We start from the raw sequence: 20,221 nt of genomic DNA on the forward strand, positions 1-20,221 counted from the left end.
TGTTGCTATTTCTTTTTTTTTTTAATTTCTGCAATCATACAATTTGTTTTAGGTACAAAACAAAGTTAGTTTAACTAAAGTCATCTTGGGCTCACAATGACAAATTATAGGCAACGTAGAGAGGTAATGTTAGATTGAAGAGATAGGAAGACAATTTTTGGGAAAATAGAGAAATAAAGCCAAAAACCAGATTATTGCCCAGCAAAACGTAATGTTAAAAAAAAAAAAAAACATTCTGCATTACCAGCAGATGGAAAATAGTGGGCTGTATCTCAAAAAGTAACTTTTTCTCTCATTACCAAGTAATGACTAACGAAGCCTTCCAATTTTGATGGACATCGGTCAATATTTAGTGGGTGACATAGACTATAACATTTGTATTAATCAAAAGTCAAACTTTGCATTAAACCGCGAATATTTTTAGTCACGACGAAATCACAAAAAGACGAACAGGTCAATTCTGACCGTTACGTAGATGCCGATAGTAAATATATCGGATATATATAGCGAAATATATACAATGTGTATAAACAAAGGAAGGGGATGTTAGCTAAAATGCTTATATCTCAAGAATGGGTGGACCGATTATGACAAATTTTGTCAATTCTGAATGCCCTACTGGCATTAAAGAATAAAATCTAAAAAAAATCGTCTAAAAAGATGCCAGTATTGATGTTTATACAGATGCGTGCGATTTGTTCAATTTGACTTTTAATATTGAGGTGTACATTTTGTAATATTTTTTCACCTTACAACACAATTATTGCAATTATTATCCGATCCTCACGAAAATTTTCACAAGGGTAGGGTAAGGCTCAGAAGGGATAGACCTATTGGTTTTAAAGATGTCCGCAATATATTGGAGGTTGAAATGGACCAACAACTAAAAATATTCCTGATTTTGCAGCCTTTATAAAGGTCACAAATTGAAACCAAAGGACACAAAATCTCGCATGAAGTTCGAGATTAGGACAGCGAGTAGAATGGACCACTACTTTTGTGTGAAAAAATACCAGAATTACTTACAGGCGATATCTGAAATACACATTGAGCAAAAATCCTTGGACAGGTCAGTGCCCCGTGACATAATTTTAAAAGAGAAATCTTCCAAATTCGATGTGAATATAAGGGGGCTTCTAACATATTGCAGTGTTGTAGGGTATCACATGGTCGGCCCCGCATGACTATAGCCTTTGCTTACTTGTTTAAGATGAAATTTTGCAAACAATATTTGTTTGACGCAAGGATGAACCCTATTGAAATTGGTGATAATCGAATCAGATTTTGATATAGCTCCCATATATTTTTAACCTATTTCGAAATAACCCGAATTTTGGCACATACAACCGAACGCAGTGTAGAAGCAAGTACATCAAATTTGGTGAAAATCGGTACAGATATAGCTATAGCTCCATATATATGATTCATCCGATATGGTGTTTAAGTTCCCCTTATTCGCAATATGTACCCCAAAACAATGATGTTTGGTATCAGATACAGCTCAGAAATACCTCTGCCAGATTTGGATGTAGCTCCCATGTATATCTTCAACCGATTTCGGATTAATTGTGCACCAAATGGCTAATATCAGTTCAAATGACCTGAATGTTGGCACGACCTACCGAATTCAGTTTAGAAGTGAGTACTTAAAATTTGGTGAAAATCGGTTCAGATATAGCTGTAGCTACCGTATATATGTTTCATCCGATTTTGTGTTTATGTCCCCCACATTCGTAGTACGCATTTGACAACAATGATATTTGTTACCAGAAAGAAGAAGATGATTTTAAGGTGCTTCTATATATTAATGTTGTTTAGAAGGTCTTCCTTCTTGTAGACCATTGGGTTATTCTGTTATCAGTAGAATTCCTTCTTCGTCTCTCCTGCCTCGTTCATGAAAGGTTTTGAATATAAAGAGGATTTTTGTTGAATTTCATAGCTGATTACTTTCTTTCAATTTCTATGCAGCCCTGCACAAGGAAATTCAATTTTTTCCAATTACAAGGAAGCCCACTTGCATCAGGAGGTAATCAAAATAGGGCGAAGAAGTTCCGAGTTTCAATGAAGTATTTGCATTTTAGGTATATAGTGTCTTTGGCAATATTATTAGCAGCAATCTGGGGAAAATTTCTGCAGAAGAATTTAACCCTCATTTGAGTCTTTAAATTTTTACTTTAAATTTTCACTATTTGTAACGCCTCTAAATCTACATTTTAGACCCCACAAAGTATATATCTTCTTGATCAGCATAAAATTATATGTCGATTTAGCGATGTCCGTCCATCTGTGGAAATCACTCTAGATTCCGAACGAAATGAAGTAGATTGATAAAATTTTATTCAAATGCATATTATGTCTGCAGGACTTTTGGTATTGAAAATGACCCATATCTACGTTGTGGTATAGCCCTCATATAATGGCACCTCCCTATTTTCGGTATTTTGATAATTTAAGCGACATCATTCATCGGCATTGATTCAAATTGGATATTTGAAGTTCGCAATGTGCAGGTCCACGACTTCGTATAGTCAGCCCATATAACGTTACCTCCTCATATTCAGCATTTTGATGATTTTAGGGACATAATTCACCGGAATTGTTTCATATTTCGTATTCAATGTTTGTAACGGGTACCTATAGAAAATTGTCTGTGCAGGCCCACATCTTCGTATAGCTCCCATATAACGTTACCTCCAGATATTCGGTATTTTAATTATTTTAGCGGCATCATTCACCTGAATTGTCTCAAATTTGGTATTTGAACTTCGTAATGGATACTACAGCCTATGACAGAAAATTTTCTGTGCATGTCCACGTCTTCATATAGCAGCACCTCCCTTTATTCGGTATTTTTTATGATTTTAGCGAGATTATTCACCGGAATAGTTTCAAATTTGATATTTAAAGTTCGGAATCGGTGCTAAAGGAAGAAAATATCTTATGCAGGTCCACGGAATTGTTTTTTTTAATTTTCAAGTTCCTTACAAATGGTGGAGGGTATTCCAAATTTGGCCCAGCCGAACAGATCTGCTTTTTACATATTGTTTTTTATACCCTCCACCATAGTATGGAGGGTATATTAAGTTTGATATTCCGTTTGTAATACCTCGAAATATACATTTTAGACCCCACAAAGTATTTACATTCTTGATCAGCATAAAATTCTATGTCGATTTATCAATGTCCGTCCGTCTATCCGCCTGTCCGTTTGTGGAAATCACTCCAGCTTCCGAACGAATATTCGGTATTTTGATGATTTTTGCGACATTATTTACCGGAATTGTTTCAATTTTGGTATTTGAAGTTCGTAATGGATACTACATCCTAAGACCGAAAATTAGCCATGTAGGTCCACGCCTTCGTATAGCCTCCATATAACGGTACCCCCCGATATTCGGTATTTTGGATGATTTTTGCGACATTATTTACCAGAACTATTTCAAATTTGGTATTTGAAGTTCGTAATGGATACTACATCCTAAGACCGAAAATTGTCTGTAGGGGTTCACGTCTTCGTATAGCCCCCATATAACGTTACCTCCCGATATTCGGTATTTTGATGATTTTAGCGACATTATTTACCGGAATTGTTTAAATTGTGTTTTTGAAGTTCGTTATGGACGCTACAGCCTATGACAGAAAATTGTCTGTGCAGGTCCACGTCTCGGTATAGCCCCCATATAACGCTACCCCCGATATTCGGTATTTTCATGATTTTAGCGACATTATTTACCAGAATTGTTTCAAATTTCGCATTTGAAGTTCGTAATGAAAATTGTCTGTGCAGGTCCACGTCTTCGTGTAGCCCCCATATAACGGTACCCACCGATTTTCGGTATTTTGATGATTTTAGCGATATTTTTTCACCGGAATTGTTTCAAATTTGGTATTTGAAGTTCGTAATTGCTATTACAGCCTATGACAGAAAATTGTCTGTGCAGATCCACGTTTTATAACCACCATGGTACCTCCCTATATTCGGTATTTTGATGATTTTAGCTACATTATAAACAGATTTTTTTCGAATTTCGCAGTTGAATATTGTAATAGCTTGTGACAAAAGTTGCCTATGCAGGTCCACGTCGTCGTATAGACTCAAATATACTGCTACATTAGGTATTTTCAAGACTTCAACAGAATTTTTAACGGATTTTATTATTATTATTTTTTTTTTTTTTTTGAAAATTGTTAAATTTGTACCAAATGGTATGTCTGAACTGGCGATTTTCTGATTGATAGTCGGGCACTCGATGCTCTCAGCCAGTGCTAGCAATATTTATTGTAATTTGACGCGAACTCTTTTGTAAGCTCTTTGCATTTTCTTATACATTTGTTCATTTTCTGGTTTGTGAATTTAAACTATTGACCTTAGATTTTGTAGACGGTGCGCCGCCCTTACTCAGTACTTGGAATTATAAAAGTACGTTATTGTGTCTTGTAGATTTCCTTTTTCAACTTACTGGTAAAGCAGAGAGTAAGTGGTCGCCGTTACAAGTAATGCTGTAAATGACACTTACATTTACCAGTCCACTTACCCTGCCCTCATAACACCGCCCAAAAATTACCCTAAGATCCCGCTCCCCTTTTAGCTATTTACTTCCGTCTGCCTAATTGATTTATTGGTTGACTTGTAAAACTATTTGGTTGTTTTTTGTCTCTCCCACTTGAATTGTAATTTCCAGTTGTTGGTATTTTTCTTTGGACTTCTTTTGTTTGCAGCTATTATTATTTTTTTTTTTAGCTATACTCACTTCTTTGGTTCAGTGCAGGGCTGATGCACTGCTGCAGCTAATGTGCCTGAAGTCAGATACTCCAGAGTTCAGTGGCCAGTTGTGAATAGTGAAATTATGTGAAATCAGTAGCTATTTCATTTTTTCTTTTGTTTTCTTCTATTGTCTGTCTGTCGGTCGGTCGGTCTGTCCTCAGCCAAAGGGCTGTTGCTACCACTTTCCTTGCGATACGCATCGCAAGCAACTGCTGTAACAGCTGTGGAATGTTTCACTAGCTGACTGACTGGCAGTTGCTGCCATGGAAACGTTTGTCTTTAAATGTTTACCGTCAGATTACAACGGGCAACAGGTTGGTATTTTTCTGTTGTATTTTGTTGGGATTGTTGAAAAGGATATGACCGACCTGTCATGATAATAATAATAATAATAAGAAAAAGTCGAATGATTGCCATGGAGATGGATAAAGGGCCAACAAATAACACGATAAAGGAAGGTATTTACAAATCATGGATTTTGGCAAATGCTCGGTAATATTTGATAATTCCTGACAAGAGTAATTTAATTAAAGTGTTAAGAAAGGACCAGGGATTTTCAAGGAAAGGATTTGAATGAAATTGGAGCCCTAGGTGATTGAAATTCATCATTGATTAAAAAAGTTGATAATAAGTAAATGGAAAATTTCGACGTCCTGAAGCTTCGTGTAGACTCATCTTGAGTGTTGTTTAAACTGTGAGACAAAATTCATGCGAGTCAACGAAGGCGTATTTCAATTCCAAAAGCAAGAGGCCCCTCTGTATCTCCAAATTTAGACTCTTCTATACGATCTTCTTGTCTACGAAATTTGGCTATATTCGTCAACGAAGTCAGCAAAAAAAGGCAGAAGTTCGCATTTTGTGTATTTCGGCTATCGCCTGTAAGTAATGTTGGTATTTTCCAGACAAAAGTAGTGGTCCATTATACCCGCTGTCCTAAACTCTAACTTCATGCGAGAATTCGTGTCCTTTGGTTTCTATTTATGACCTTTATAACTGCAAAATCAGGAACATTTTTAGTTGTTGGTCCATTTCAACCCCTAAATATATTGCGGACATCTTTGAAAACAATAGGCCTAGCCCTTCTGAGCCTAATCCTTCCCTTTTCGTGAGGATCGGACGATAATTGCGATCTGTATATAATATCCCAAACCTGTGTTGTAAGGTGGAAAAATATTACAAAATGTACACCTTAACATTATAAGTCAAATTGAAAAAATCGCATGCGATAAAAAATATGAAAAAATAAAAAAATGTCACAAAATACTAAAAAATCTATATTAAGATCAATTTTGACTTATTTTTATGCGATTTTATACTTTTATGTCAAGAGGGCATTCTGAATTGACAAAATTTGTCAAAATCGGTCCAGCCATTCTTGAGATATAAGCATTCCATCTAACATTCCTTTCCTTTGTATATACACATTGTATATATTTCGCTATACATATCCGATATATTTACTATCGGCATCTACGTAATGGTCAGAATTCCCCTGTTCGACTATTTATGATTTCGCCGGGATAAAAAATATTCGCGGTTTAATGGAAAATTTGACTTTTGTTTAAAACAAATCTTGTGGTCTATTTCACCCACTAAATATTACCCGATGACCATCAAAATCGGAAGGCTTCTGCCCAGCCCGAAGCTTTAGCCCCATGCTAATTTCCGCGTCGAATGGTCCATAATTGCGACCTGTAGAGCAACTGCAAAATCAGAATTTTTTCATATTGTGCGATCATCTCCAAAAGAAATAGGGTTCTGTTCTGACCTTATCCCCACCTCCATTTTGAATTTCGTGAAGATCGGGCCATAATTGCGACCTGTAGAGTGATTACAAATTAACATGGACAGACGGACGGACATACATAGCTAGATCGACTCAGCTCGGCGAGATAGGAAGATCCATATATACTTTCCCATGTGGGAAATCAATATTTCGAGGTGTTACATAATTTTTGGGTCAATCAAACTTATAATACCCCACACAATAATCACAATATCAAACTTATAATACCCCACACAAATATCACAATAATTTAATGAAGCCAAGGTCTAGTGTTAAGATTGAATATATCGGTCCACTCCTTCTTGTACCTCCCCCACAATAGGTCGAAATTTTGAATATCCATGAAGCTCATTAAACGCGAAATTAACATCCGATTCCATTCAGATCAGGTACATCTCAATATTTCTATCAACATAAGATTTGTTATAAAGATGGTCGAGATCGGACCATTCCTCCTGGTACGTCCCCCACAAAGGATCAAAATATTGAAAAACTAGTACTATAATAAAATCCGAATAAGCATCCGGTTCCCTACATATTTCACATATTCAATTATTTCTAATAACACTAGATCTGTGTTGAATATGGAATTTTTCGGTTCACTTCTTCAGGTACCTCCCCCACAAAGGGTAAAAAACGCGTAAACGTTTAAAGGAAGCGTATAAACCATTTAACTTCCGTCAAAATTCACACTTCCAAACATTTTTGCTAACGAAAAATCAGTTGTGAAGTTGATTGATATGTGCCATCCCCTTTTGGTACCTCACTCACGAAGGGTCACAAATTCCAATACTACTATTCTGATGATTTTAGCGACATTATTCACCGGAATTGTTCCAAATTTGGCATTTGAAGTTCGTAATGGATACTACAGCCTAAGACAGAAAATAATCTGTGTAGGTTCACGTCTTCGTATAGCCCCTATATAACGGTACCCCCCGATAGTCGGTATTTTTGATGATTTTAGCGACATTATTTAACGGAATCGTTCCAAATTTGGTATTTGAAGTTCGTAGTAGATACTGCAGCATAAAACAGAAAATGGGCCATGTAGGTCCACGTCTTCGTATAGCCTCATATACCATACCCCCCGATATTCGGTGTTTTGATGATTTTAGCGACATTATTTACCGGAACCGTTTCAAAGTTGGCATTTGAAGTTCGTAATAGATGCTGCAACATAAAACAGAAAATGGGCCATGTAGGTCCACGTCTTCGTATAGTCCCCATATACCGTACCCTCCGATATTCGGTATTTTGATGATTTTAGCGACATTATTTACCGGGATTGTTTCAAATTTCGCATGTGAAGTTCGTAATGGATACTTCAGCCCATGCCAGAAAATTGTCCGTGCAGGTCCACGTCTTCGTATAGCCCCCATATAACGGTACCCCCTATATTCGGTGTTTTGATGATTTTAGCTACATTATAAACAGATTTTTCTTCAAGTTTCGCATTAAAATATTGTAATAACTTATGACAAAAGTTGCCTATGCAGGTCCACGTCGTCTAATGGGCATTCGGTATTTTTAGGATTTTAACAGAATTTTTAACGGATTTTATGTTTTTTTTTTTTTTTTTTTTTTTTTTTTTTTTTGGAAATTGTCAAATTTGTACCAAATGGTGGAGGGTTTTAAAAGTTCGGCCCGGCCGAACATACAGCTCTTTTACTTGTTTTATATACAAAATTGGTGATATTTTTTATTACATTCTCACTTAGTATGTAAATGTGTTGGATTAGATGAAAAACGTAAACACATAGTATTCAGATGTAATATATGCAATTTTCTTAAAAAAATGATTTATTTATGTTTATTCTCTGTGACTCAAAATTAATTGTTATAAAGAATGTTGTAGTATTTGGCGTCGTCCTCCTAAAATAATACTTTTTTTGGAGAATTTTGCATAAAGTCACATGAAGTAAGACTTTACCCCATAGAGTATTATTAATATTTTAGCTCTACTTCCATAATCTACTGGAAAGTTCTTCCAATTATTATTTGTGTTGCACAGTGTAATCTAAACATTCTGCTGACAACAGTATATATATATATTTTTTTTTTTTTTTGAAAGAAAAAACTTTTTTTACATGAGATATTTCATATTAACTACGCTTCTTTTTCATTTTCTGCAACAATCAGAAAAATATAAAACAAACATTGTTCAAGTTGCAAACAGCTAGCACTCTTTCCCTCCTCCCATTACCCATAACTTTAACCATACGAAATATAAGTTTCAGATGAAGAATAGAGTTTGTTCGGTTGCTATTGTTGTTAGTTTTTTTTTATTTATTTGCTGCTGGGCTCTCTTAGGTATTTGCACATAGTTTTTTGAAGCCAAAGGTATGACTGCATTTGTAGCATCATCTTAAGGCACACCGCAAAAACTCTCAAAACAATGGCCACCAAATGCGACAATGTAAGTATTAAGCAAACTAACAACAATAATAACAACAACAATAAATGACATTTTGATTTTGCAGCGAAAAATAAGAGGAAAAAAAAAACAATGAAACTTTTCTTATTTCAAAACACATAAAAGTTATTTCTTTTATACATAGATATGTATGTTCATACATGGTACCATAATATAAGGTAGGCCCAGTTGAGATGAGTAGAAATACACAAATATGTTATATGCTATTATTTACACTACTATTAAAGGCATATTTACATTGTCATTCAAATAAACATTTTAGAACGTGTCTTCTACACGGAGTCATAAAAGGTTACTCAAACGTGTTTACGACGCCGAATTTCTGATATTGAATAAGGACGATTATTGTATGGGTTCCATATAATTGTATCGCTCGATTTTAGGAATTTTTAGTGTTTTAGCCACATTTGTTCTACCTAATTTGGCATACAGGGTTGCCATATTCGACGGACCCATCTGGCAACGCCATAACTTTTGACAGAGATGTCACATCGCTTAATGACATACCGCGTTTGAAGCGTCAGTCCAAGCAGATTTTTACCATGAGCCAATACACGCCACGCGAGCGCTCTGGAATAGTTGAAATTTACATTCAACAGAAGAAGTCAATTGTGAAAACTCAACGTGCTTTTAAAACATTAAAAAATGTGAGAAGTGCGCCTTCTGAGAACACCTTAAGCGTTTATACGAAAAATTTTCGACTGGTAATGTGAATAAATCAGTTGTGTCTCGTACCATAGCACGTTGCCATGATGCTGGTAGAGTAGACCGACGTCAAGGTAGTGGACGGAAGAAAACCGCAACATCAGCAGAAATGGTTCGAAAAGTAAAGAAGCAACTTGATCGAAACCCGTGTCGCAGTGACCGAAAAATGGCTCGTGAGCTGAACATATCGCAATATTACATTCGGCAAATATTAAAAAAGGAGCTCGGAGTAAAGCCATTAAAATTCCAAAAAGTGCAAGAACTTACAACGCAACAGAAAGAAAATAGACTCAAAAGAGCTAAGGAGTTGCTTCGCTTGGCCGAAAGTTGTGAACTGCCGAATTTGGTTTTCTCCGATGAGAAAACATTCGTTGTCCAGCAGTTTGTAAACAGAAAAAAGATCGTTTTTACTTGCCAAAGAGGTCAGCTGAAAATGTGCAACTTCGGTTGGCCACCAGAACAAAAGCGCCGACCATGGTGATGGTGTGGGCCGCCATAACAGTCGATGATCGCTCTCCGCTCGTATTAATCGACCGTGGCATCAGAATAAATGCCGAATATTATTGCGAAATTATTCTGGAAGATGTAGTAAAGCCTTGGGCGCACATATATTGGCCGCAGACCTTTGACATTCCAACACGCCACCCAAGAATTATTACAAAATGAGGTTCCTTGCCAACGCACAATGGCCACCAAAATCTCTGGATACCAATCCGTTGGACTATTGTGTCTGGAGTTTTTTTGAAAGCAAGGTTGGCACTAAAATATGCCAAAGTATCGATCACCTCAAGCAAGCGCTTCGCCGGGAATGGGCCAAAATACCGCAGAGCAACATTCGGGCAGCGTGTGACGGTTTTATTGGTCGTTTTAAGTCCATAATTCGTGCCAAAGGTGACCAATGCGAACAAATCTTAAATTATTCTAAAATTTGATGCTACTTCCTACATGGCACTTGACTTTGTTGCAGTTTTTTTTTTTATCTCACCCTGTAGATATTCGATTTGTCTATACAAATCCAAATTTTCATGTAAGATCTATTAGAGGGAATGTCTTTGGTATGAAATTTGGTATTACTATCTCCTCACGTAGCAAATTTTACATTTAAAAGAATGCGTAGTGCAATAAATGGAATGTGGATTTTCATTGAGGATCGGCTAATGGCCGGCCATCATGTATTTTTTAAACGGACATGAGTATTTTATTATACCCTCCTTATTTCGTTTACAACACCTCGTTTCTAATACCTCGAAATATACATTTTAGACCCCACAAAGTATATATATTCATGATAGGCATACAATTCTATGTCGATTTAGCGATGTCCGTCCGTCTGTGGAAATCACTCTAGATTCCGCACGAAATGATATATATTATGTCTGCAGATATTGAAAGCGGACCATGTAGGTCCACGTTTTGGTATAGACCCCATATAACGGTACCTTCCGATATTCAGTATTTTTTTTAGCGACATTATGCACCGGAATTGTTTTAAATTTGGAAGTTCGTAATGGATGGCTAAGACAGAGAATTGTGTATACAGGTCCATATTAGGTATAGCCTCGATATAATAGTACCTCCCTTTACTGATGATTCGCATTTGAATATTGTATTGGCTTATGACAAAAATTTCCTATTCAGGTCCACGTCGTTGTTTAGACATTCGGCTACTTTCGGTATATTTTAGATTTTAACAGAATTTTTAACCGATTTCATTTTCTTTGAAAATTGCCAAATTCGTTCAAAATGGTGGAGGTTACTCAATGTTCGGCTCGGCCGAACTTACAGCTTTTTTACTTGTTTTATAAAAAATCGTTTGTTTATTGCTTTGAAAGAGCCGAGTCTGGAGATATTTTTCCCAGGAGTTCTTTTTTAAATAACTCATATGACAAAAAAAAACTTTTTTATCCTAGTGACGAGATCGTAAGATCAATCGAAGAGAAACCAAAGAATTACATAAAACTTAAATTTCTTTGGAAAGTCTTCTAAATCTTACAGCAACCTCTTCATTTTTCTCCACTAATAAACAAATTTTGTTTTAATGAAAACAACAATAATGGGATTAAGCATATTTTTTTTCAACATCAAGACTACTATTTATGGTTCATTTATTATACAATATTTTCGTTATATATTTAACCGAGAATATTTTTCTAAGCATTTTTAGCGTTTTTAATGTTATTCACTAAAATTTAAATTTTATCAAAAAATATAAGGTCCTTTCCCCTGAAATTTGAGACAGATAGGCTTAATATTAGTAATAGTATAAGAGAAACAACGGTTCTTTGCTTAAAAAAGGGTTAGGTTAGGTTGAAAAAGAGGGGCGAAACAATTTCGCCGCAAGTCCTGTTGGGCATGCACTTAAGCCAGTATAGGCCTGTTGTGCGCTCTAGTCAGAGGGGTTTTACCGAGGAAGACGTGCAGTTAAACAGTCTGTTATAATTGAAATTCTGTTGCCTTTATGAAATTCTTTAACTGTTTTATATCATTCACCATGATCCGACTAAGGTCTGGTATAGTGTCGCTCCCTAAGAATTGGGCTCTGATATTAGCAAACGCTGGGCATATACAGAGAAAATGTTCCAAAGTTTCGTCGTCTTCCCTGCACGCCCTGCATATGCTGTTATCTGTGCAACCTATCTTGTATAGATGAGCTTGTGGGCCCACGTGACCCGTAAGGATGCCTGTCACCTCACTGATCTCCTTCTTGCCTAGCAATAAAAGATTCTTAGTTTTTATCTCATTTGGGTCACCCCACAGGATTTTGGTGGTTTTCCCTACGCCCTCTTCGTTCCATAAGGATATATGGGCGTTTTTTTGCCCATGTCTTTAACATTAGACGTGACGCTTTTAGCGGCAGTGGATTGTCTAAGTTTACTGCTGCTAATTCCCTGCCTGTTCTAGCGAGAGAGTTTGCTATCTCGTTACCTCTAACTCCGTTATGGCCTGGTACCCATATAATGCGAACTAAGCCGTGTTGAGAGTAGTTGTTGATTGAGTTTATACATTCCAATACAGTTCTTGAAGTTACTGTTTTGGATGTTATAGCGTTAATGGCTATCTTACTGTCCGTTAGGACTTTTACGATAGCCGGTCTCGTGTTAGCATTTAATCAGTTCAGACATTTTTGATTTGATAGAAAAAGGGGAATCACAAGATAAATTCCTATTAAGATTTACCCATAACCTGTCTTTTATAATTATACCGCATGTATGTATATGACATGACGTGCTGTGAGTGTCAACTGCGAGAATGCAACAGCCAACAATGAATATTACTACAGCATCATCATAATCATCATTTTTGTTGTCTTTGACCAAATGCCGTTCATAGCTATCTGCAACAACATCTGCAACACATTGTGGTTGTCGTCATCAACCTGGTTCCTTTTAACGTGATAAGATACGATGCATTGTGTGTTTTGTTATTGTTTGCTTGTTATGATGTCTATTTGCGTGGGATGTGGTGTTGCAAATTATACCTACAGTCGTTGGCCACTGAAGAGAGGAGTATTTTTTTACATCATCGTAACGAAAATAGTATACACGCAGGATATGAAGAGACAAAATATTTATGGAATTGCTTTAATGTCCAAGGATTTTTAGAAATATTCAGAGAAGTTATAGAGCTTTTTTAGCAAACTTATTTTTCTACCAGTTGACGGTCAAATGGCAGACAAATAAAATTTCTGGTTTTCTTACCTACGGAAAATCAAATACAGGGTGATATGAAAAAACTGCTGCCAAATTCAGACTACTGTCACTTCTAAGGCACTTGTCCGACAGCTGTTAAAATTATTCCAGTGGCAGCTCATTATATTGTTTACAAGCGTACAAGAGCATTTTGGTGAGAATTTTCGAGAAAAAAGTTATTCGTGATGGAATTGAAGCGTGATAGTTTTATTTCTTTATATTTGACTGGAAAACCACAAGTGGCTATCGTTAGAGCACTCCAGCATTTAAATGTGAATAAATCTTTTGTGTCTCGTACCATCGCTCATTACTGGTAGCGTAACCCAATGTCAAGGAAGAAAACAGCAACATCGGCAGTAATGGTTCGAAAAGTAAAGAAGCGACGTGATCAAAACCCGCGTCGCAGTGGCCGAAACACGGCTCGTGAGCTGATCATATCGCAATATTCCATTCGGCAAATATTGAAAAATGAGCTCGGGGTAAAGCCATTGTAATTTCAAAAAGTTCGAGAACTTACACCGCAATAGAAAGAAAATAGACTCAAAAGAGCTAAAGAGTTGCTTCGCTTGGCCGAAAGTGGTGAACTGCCGAATTTGGTTTTCTCCGATGAGAAAGCATTCGTTGTCCAGCAGTTTGCAAACAAGCAAAATGATCATGTTTAGTTGCCAAGGAGGTCAGCTGAAAATGTGCACCTTCGGTTGGCCTCAGGCACCGGCCATAGAGATGGTGTGGGGCGCCGTAACAACCGATGATCGCTCTTCGCCCGTGTTAATCGACCGTGACATCAGAATAAATGCCGAATATTGTCGCGAAAATATTCTGGAGGGTGTATTAAAGCCTTGGGCTCGCAGACATTCCAACAGGACTCAGCTCCATCGCACAAAATGAGGTTCCTCGCTTCATTTCCAGCGCACAATGACCACAAAAATCTTTGGATACCAATCCGTTGGACTATTGTGTCTGGAGTATTTTGGAAAGCAAGGTTGGCATTAAAAAATACCAAAGTGTCGATCACCTCAAGCAAGCGCTTCGCCGGGAATGGGCCAAGATACCGCAGAGCAACATTCGACGACCAAAGGTGACCAATTCGCACAAATCTATACTAATTCTTAAATTTGATGCTATTTCCGACATTTTTTGCTTTCATTCAATAAAATTAAAAAAAAAAGAAACAAGTAAAAAGGCAATAAGTTCGGCCGGGCCGAACTTTGAATACCCTCCACCATTTGGAACGAATTAGAAAATTTTCAAAAAAATAAAATCCCTTAAAAAATCTGTTAAAATCTTTAAAATGTCTAATATAGGAAGGTGCCGATACAAGTGGGGATATACGATATTGTGGACCTATATAGATAATTCTCTGCCGAGGTATAAAGTACCCACAAGGACCTCCTTGTGTGGATTTTCAGACAATTCCGTTGAAAAATGTGGGTAAATCAGCAAAATACCGAATATCGGGGGGTACAGTTATATGGGGGATGTACGATATCGTAGACCTGTATAGACAATTCTCTCTCAGGGAGTAAAGTACCCACAAGGAACTACTTGTGTCGATTTTAAGACAATTCCATTGAAAAATGTGGCTAACATCATCAAAATACCGAATATCGGGTGTACAGTTATATGGGGGATATACGATATCGTGAACCGATATAGCCCATCTTCGAACTTGACCTGCCTGCAAACAAGGGAGAGGTTTGTACAAAATGTTAGCTTCCTATCTTAATTCGTTTAGACTGTAGCGTGATTACAACAGACGGACGGGCAGGGCTAAATCGTCTTAGAATTTTACGCTGATCAAGAATATATATACTTTGTTGGGTCTAAAATGATTATTTCGATGAGTTACAAACGGAATGACGAACTTAATATACCCTCCATACTTTTTTTGGTGGAGGGTATACAAATATGATGGCGTTTGACTTTGTTGTAGTTTTTTTTTTTTTAAACTCACCCTGTAAAAACTTGATGGCTTGTCCGCTTTAAATAAATGTTCTGTGAACAGACTAATCATCTTTCTTACCCTAAGGTATGTCACTATTGTGACAGACGGAATTGCGTATAGGAATACAAAGTCTTGGTTGTGTTTTAATTCAATTGGAAGGTCTTTATTTTAATAAATCAATAATCCTATATCACCTTTCTGTATTTTGTAAGTTTCAGCTGTATTTTAAAGTCGATTTTGCATTTTACTAATGGTGTAGGTATTGTGAAGTATAGCCAATCGAAACGGGGGATACTTTTTGCTTACTTCACAGCGGTCTACGTACGCAAGAATGCATGGGTAAACTCCTAATTTGGAAAAAAATGTTTTCCCTTTCATTGTTCACAGAGCCAAAGACTGTAGGTATTGTGTGTGTGCGCATACAGATTCTTCATCTAAAACGATGGACAATTTTTCTCATGTAACTACAATGGCAAACATAAAAAAACCCAACAACAAAACATTATTGGACAAAAAATGAGGAAATCGCGAAAACCAAACACACCGACGACAAGACAAGCGAAACACACAAAGAAAACAAAAACGAACAAAATCAAGCCAAATGTCATCCTACGCAAAACAAAATCTCTTGACGTGAATGCAACCAGCCAGCCAGCCAACCAACCATCTAGCCACTACAATGGCAACTGTTGTGCCATCATTTTCAATTTTTCGTTCGTCATGTTTAAACTGATGGGAAAACTGAAAGGGAAAACTAGCATGAATGGATGCAATATTTACAAATGTCTGACATGGTTTTGTAAAAAAGTCTCCCCCCCCCCCTTATATTCAACAGATGTTTGTAAATAATCTGAAAAAAGTATGTATGTGAAATATTTTCCAAATCAATGAAAAAGAACTATGGAAAGTTAATGCTTTCACAAAGGGTTTTAGTTTAATTGCATTTGTAAAAAAATAAGAAATAGAAGAAGTGATAATGTCGCAACAACTTGACAACTTGAAGGTTGGGGTAATGTTTTTTCTACAGCTGGGAGTTTATTTTCTAATATCGTTTTATAAAAATTAAATTACTTTTAATCCTTTATATTTTCTTCTGGATTATTAAAACAACGAACAAGGCAACTAGATATAATTATTATAAAAAGGGGCCATAAGTCAAACTTGTTACGGCTTAGTGTGGCTTATATTTGATTTGTATATGTAGAAACTATTTCTTAATCTGAATGAATTCCTCTAATTTTTACAGAGTTTTTTTTTTTTTTTCATTCACAAAATAGGTTTGAACAATCTTTTTATACCCTCCACCTTGGGAAGGAGGGTATATCAACTTTAGAGCGTCAACATTTAGCAGTACAATTTGAATTGTGTCTAGGGTGGTTGGTATTGAAAATGAGATATATCGGCCCACGTTTTCGTATAGTCGCCATATAACGGTAGCTTTCGCTAATGGGTATTTTGATGATTTTTGCCACATTTTTTCAGGGATTTGTCTAAAAATTGGTACTTGTGGTTCGCAATGGGTTCTAGCTCGTATGGCGAAAGATTGTATGTATAGGTTCTTGTTTTGGTATAGCCTCCATACAACGGTACCTCCCGATATTCGGTATCTTGATGATTTTTGACACATTTTACCACAAATTTGTCTAGCTCGTATGGCGGAACATTGTATGTATAGGTCCACGTTTTGGTATAGCCCCCATATAACTGTACCTGCCGATATACGATATTTTGATAAAAAAATTGGTATTTGCAGTTCATAATGGGTTCTACCCTGGTGGCAGAACATTGAATATTTGGTTCCACGTTTCCGTATAGCTCACTGTAGCTGTATAACGATACCCACCGATATTCGGTAATTCGATGATTTTAGGGACATTATTCACCGTAATCAAATCTGGTATCTGTCTGGTATTTGGTATTGTTTCAAATCTGGTATTAGAAATTCGTAATGGCTATTACAGCCTATTACAAAAAATTGTCTATGTAGGTCCACGTCTTCATATAGCCCCCATACAACGGTACCTCCCGATATTTGGTATTTTGATGGTTTAAGCGACATTATTTACTGGAATTGTTTCAAATTTGGTATTTGAAGTTCGAAATGGACACTACTGCCTATGACAGAAAATTGTCCGTGCAGGTCCACGCCTTCGTATAGCCCCCTATACTGGCACCTCCCTATATTTGGTATTTTGATGATTTTAACGACATTATTTACTGGTATTATTTCAAATTTGGTATTTGGAGTTCGTAATGGACACTACTGCCTATGACAGAAAATTGTCCGTGCAGGTCCACGGCTTCATATAGTCCCTTTATATAACGGCACCTCTCGATATTTGGTATTTTGATGGTTTTAGTGACATTTTCACCGGAATTGTTTCAAATTTGGCATTTGAAGTTCGTAATGGATACTAGAGCTCAAGACAGAAAATTGTCTGTGCAGGTCCACGTTTTCGTATAGCACCCATATAACGGCCCGTCGCGATATTCGGTATTTTGTTGATTTTAGCAAAATTATTCACCGTTATTGTTTCAAATTTGGTATTTGAAGTTCGTAATGGATACTACAGCCTAATAGCCGTATAGCCCCTATAAGTAATTGAATTTTTTTTTTTTTTATCGATATTTATTAATTCTGTGGTTAATTGGCTAGAAAACCTCACTACTGGTTTTCTATTGAAGGAATGTTTCTGGATGGAAGACTTTGTGGTGCATTGTGTCAAAATAAAAATCAAGCAAGTCCTATTTCAATCCCCTCTCAAATAATGTTAACATTACAATTTACGTTTACTTCAAGCCCCCATTTCCACCAGCAAATTGGAAAATAACATATAATTCTAATTTCCCAAAACTCTCTCATAATCATAAAATTAAATTTTTTTCTTTAGTTTATTTTCAAAACATGAATTTTGTGTAATTTTTCATATTCGCCGTGGGCAGATTTAAACAATATTAGAAAATCACAACACGAGGAGAAAATGTTTAAACAATTTTCAGTATTTTCCTAATTATTATATGTTTTTGTTTTTGCTGTTACCTTTCGCTTATTTTGTGCAAAAACAGAAAGAGAAGCCCTTTGGTCAATTTGGTACTTTTTCGCCGTGACGAAGTCAAACCACCGAACAGGAGGCAGGCACTAAAGTGAGCCAGTCAACCGTGGCGAGGAATGAAGAAAAATTATGATTTTTTTTCCAGTTCTTTTTTGTTTTTGTCCAGCCAACAGCATCAACATCAAAACGTAAATTAAAGCCATAAAATCAGACAGCGAGCGTTTTTTGTTGTCGTTGTTGCCTGCTACTGCCGGCCGCTATCGTTCCGGTGTGCACTCACAGCTACGTGCTTATTTTCAAATTTGAAAATAGCCTGCAGTGTGTTGCAAGTTTTCTTTTTGTTTTGTTGCTCTTGCAGTTACGCTGCCGTTTCAGTTATATTCCTGCTCTTGTTGTTGCTGTCGGCTGATATTGGTTTCGTTTTTCAGTTGTTTTTTTCTCTCGCTCTCTCCCTCTCTGTTGAGTCTTGCTGCTATTTGCCTCCTCAACATCAATGTTGTAACTTATAGTCGAATGGTCAAATGGTTTCTGGTGATGCGGCATGAGTTATACCCATGTGCATTTTGGTGTGTTTGCTGGAGTGCCACCGAGTTCCAGCTCTCTCCACCCGCCCGGTTATAGATAATTTTGCTTTCATTCATGGAATGCACGAAAGTGTTACACATGAACAGTGGGATTGGCGACAAGTTAAGACCACCATAGTATGGAGAATATATTAAGATTGTCATACCGTTTGTAACACCTCGAAATATACATTTTAGACCCCACAAAGTATATATTCCTGATCAGCATAAAATTCTATATCGATTTAGCGATGTTCGCCCGTCCATCCGTCTGTAGAAATCACTCTAGCTTCCGAACGAAATGAAGTAGGTTTATAAAAATTTAATCAAATGTATACTATGTCTGCAGGACTTTTGGTATTGAAAATGGGCCATGTAGGTCCACGTCTTCTTATAGCCCCCATATAACGGCGCCTCCCGATATTCGGTATTTTGATGATTTCATATCGGATACTACTTCGCATATCACAATACTTATGTGGGAATCGAAAACAATCGGCATACAGATTTAAACATTTAAAAGACAATACTCCAGTCCAACGGATTGATATCCGGAGATTATGGTGTCCATTGTGCGCTAGAAATGAAGCGGGAAACCTCATTTTGTAACCATTCTTGGGTGGCAAGTGCCATGGTGCTGATTCCTATTGGGGTGTCCAAGGTCTGCGGTCAAAATGTTTGCACGCCCAAGGCTTTAATACACCCTACAGAATATTTTCTCGATAATATTCGCCATTTATTCTGGTGCCACGGTCAATAAATACGAGCGGAAAGGGACCATCGGCTGTTATGGCGGCCCACACCATTGCCATGGCCGGCGCTTGAGTTCTGGTGGCCAACCGAAGGTGCACATTTTCGGCTGATCACTTTGCCAAGTAAACACGATCAGCATTACCAGCATTAGAAACTGCTGGACATCGAATGTTTTCTCATCGGACAGAACCAAATTCTGCAGTTCACTCTGAGTCTATTTTCTTTCTTTTGCGATATAAGTTCTTGCACTTTTTGGAATTTCAATGGCTTTACCCCGAGCTCATTTTCAATATTTGCCAAATGGAATTTTGCTATATGTTCAGCCCACAACAGGGTTTCGGTCAAGTCGCTTCTTTACTTTTCAAACCATTTCTGCTGATTTGCTATTTTCTCCCGGGCTACTCTACCAGTATCACGGTAACGGGCGATGGTACGAGACACAAAAGATTTATTCACATTTAAATGCTAGAGTGCTCTAACGACAGCCAAATGTGGTTTTCCAGCCAAATATAAAGGAATCACACT

The 20,221-nt window shown here is 36.9% G+C and overlaps 1 protein-coding gene across 1 annotated transcript in view; it reads left to right on the forward strand.

Moving 5' to 3' along the window:
• Positions 1-20,221, forward strand: part of LOC101899300 (uncharacterized) — a 506,597-nt gene that overhangs the window by 224,815 nt on the left and 261,561 nt on the right. The gene's annotated exons all lie outside the window — the stretch shown is intronic.

Source organism: Musca domestica, unplaced genomic scaffold (assembly GCF_030504385.1).
Source record: "Musca domestica strain aabys unplaced genomic scaffold, Musca_domestica.polishedcontigs.V.1.1 89, whole genome shotgun sequence".
Taxonomy (NCBI): Eukaryota; Metazoa; Arthropoda; class Insecta; order Diptera; family Muscidae; genus Musca; species Musca domestica.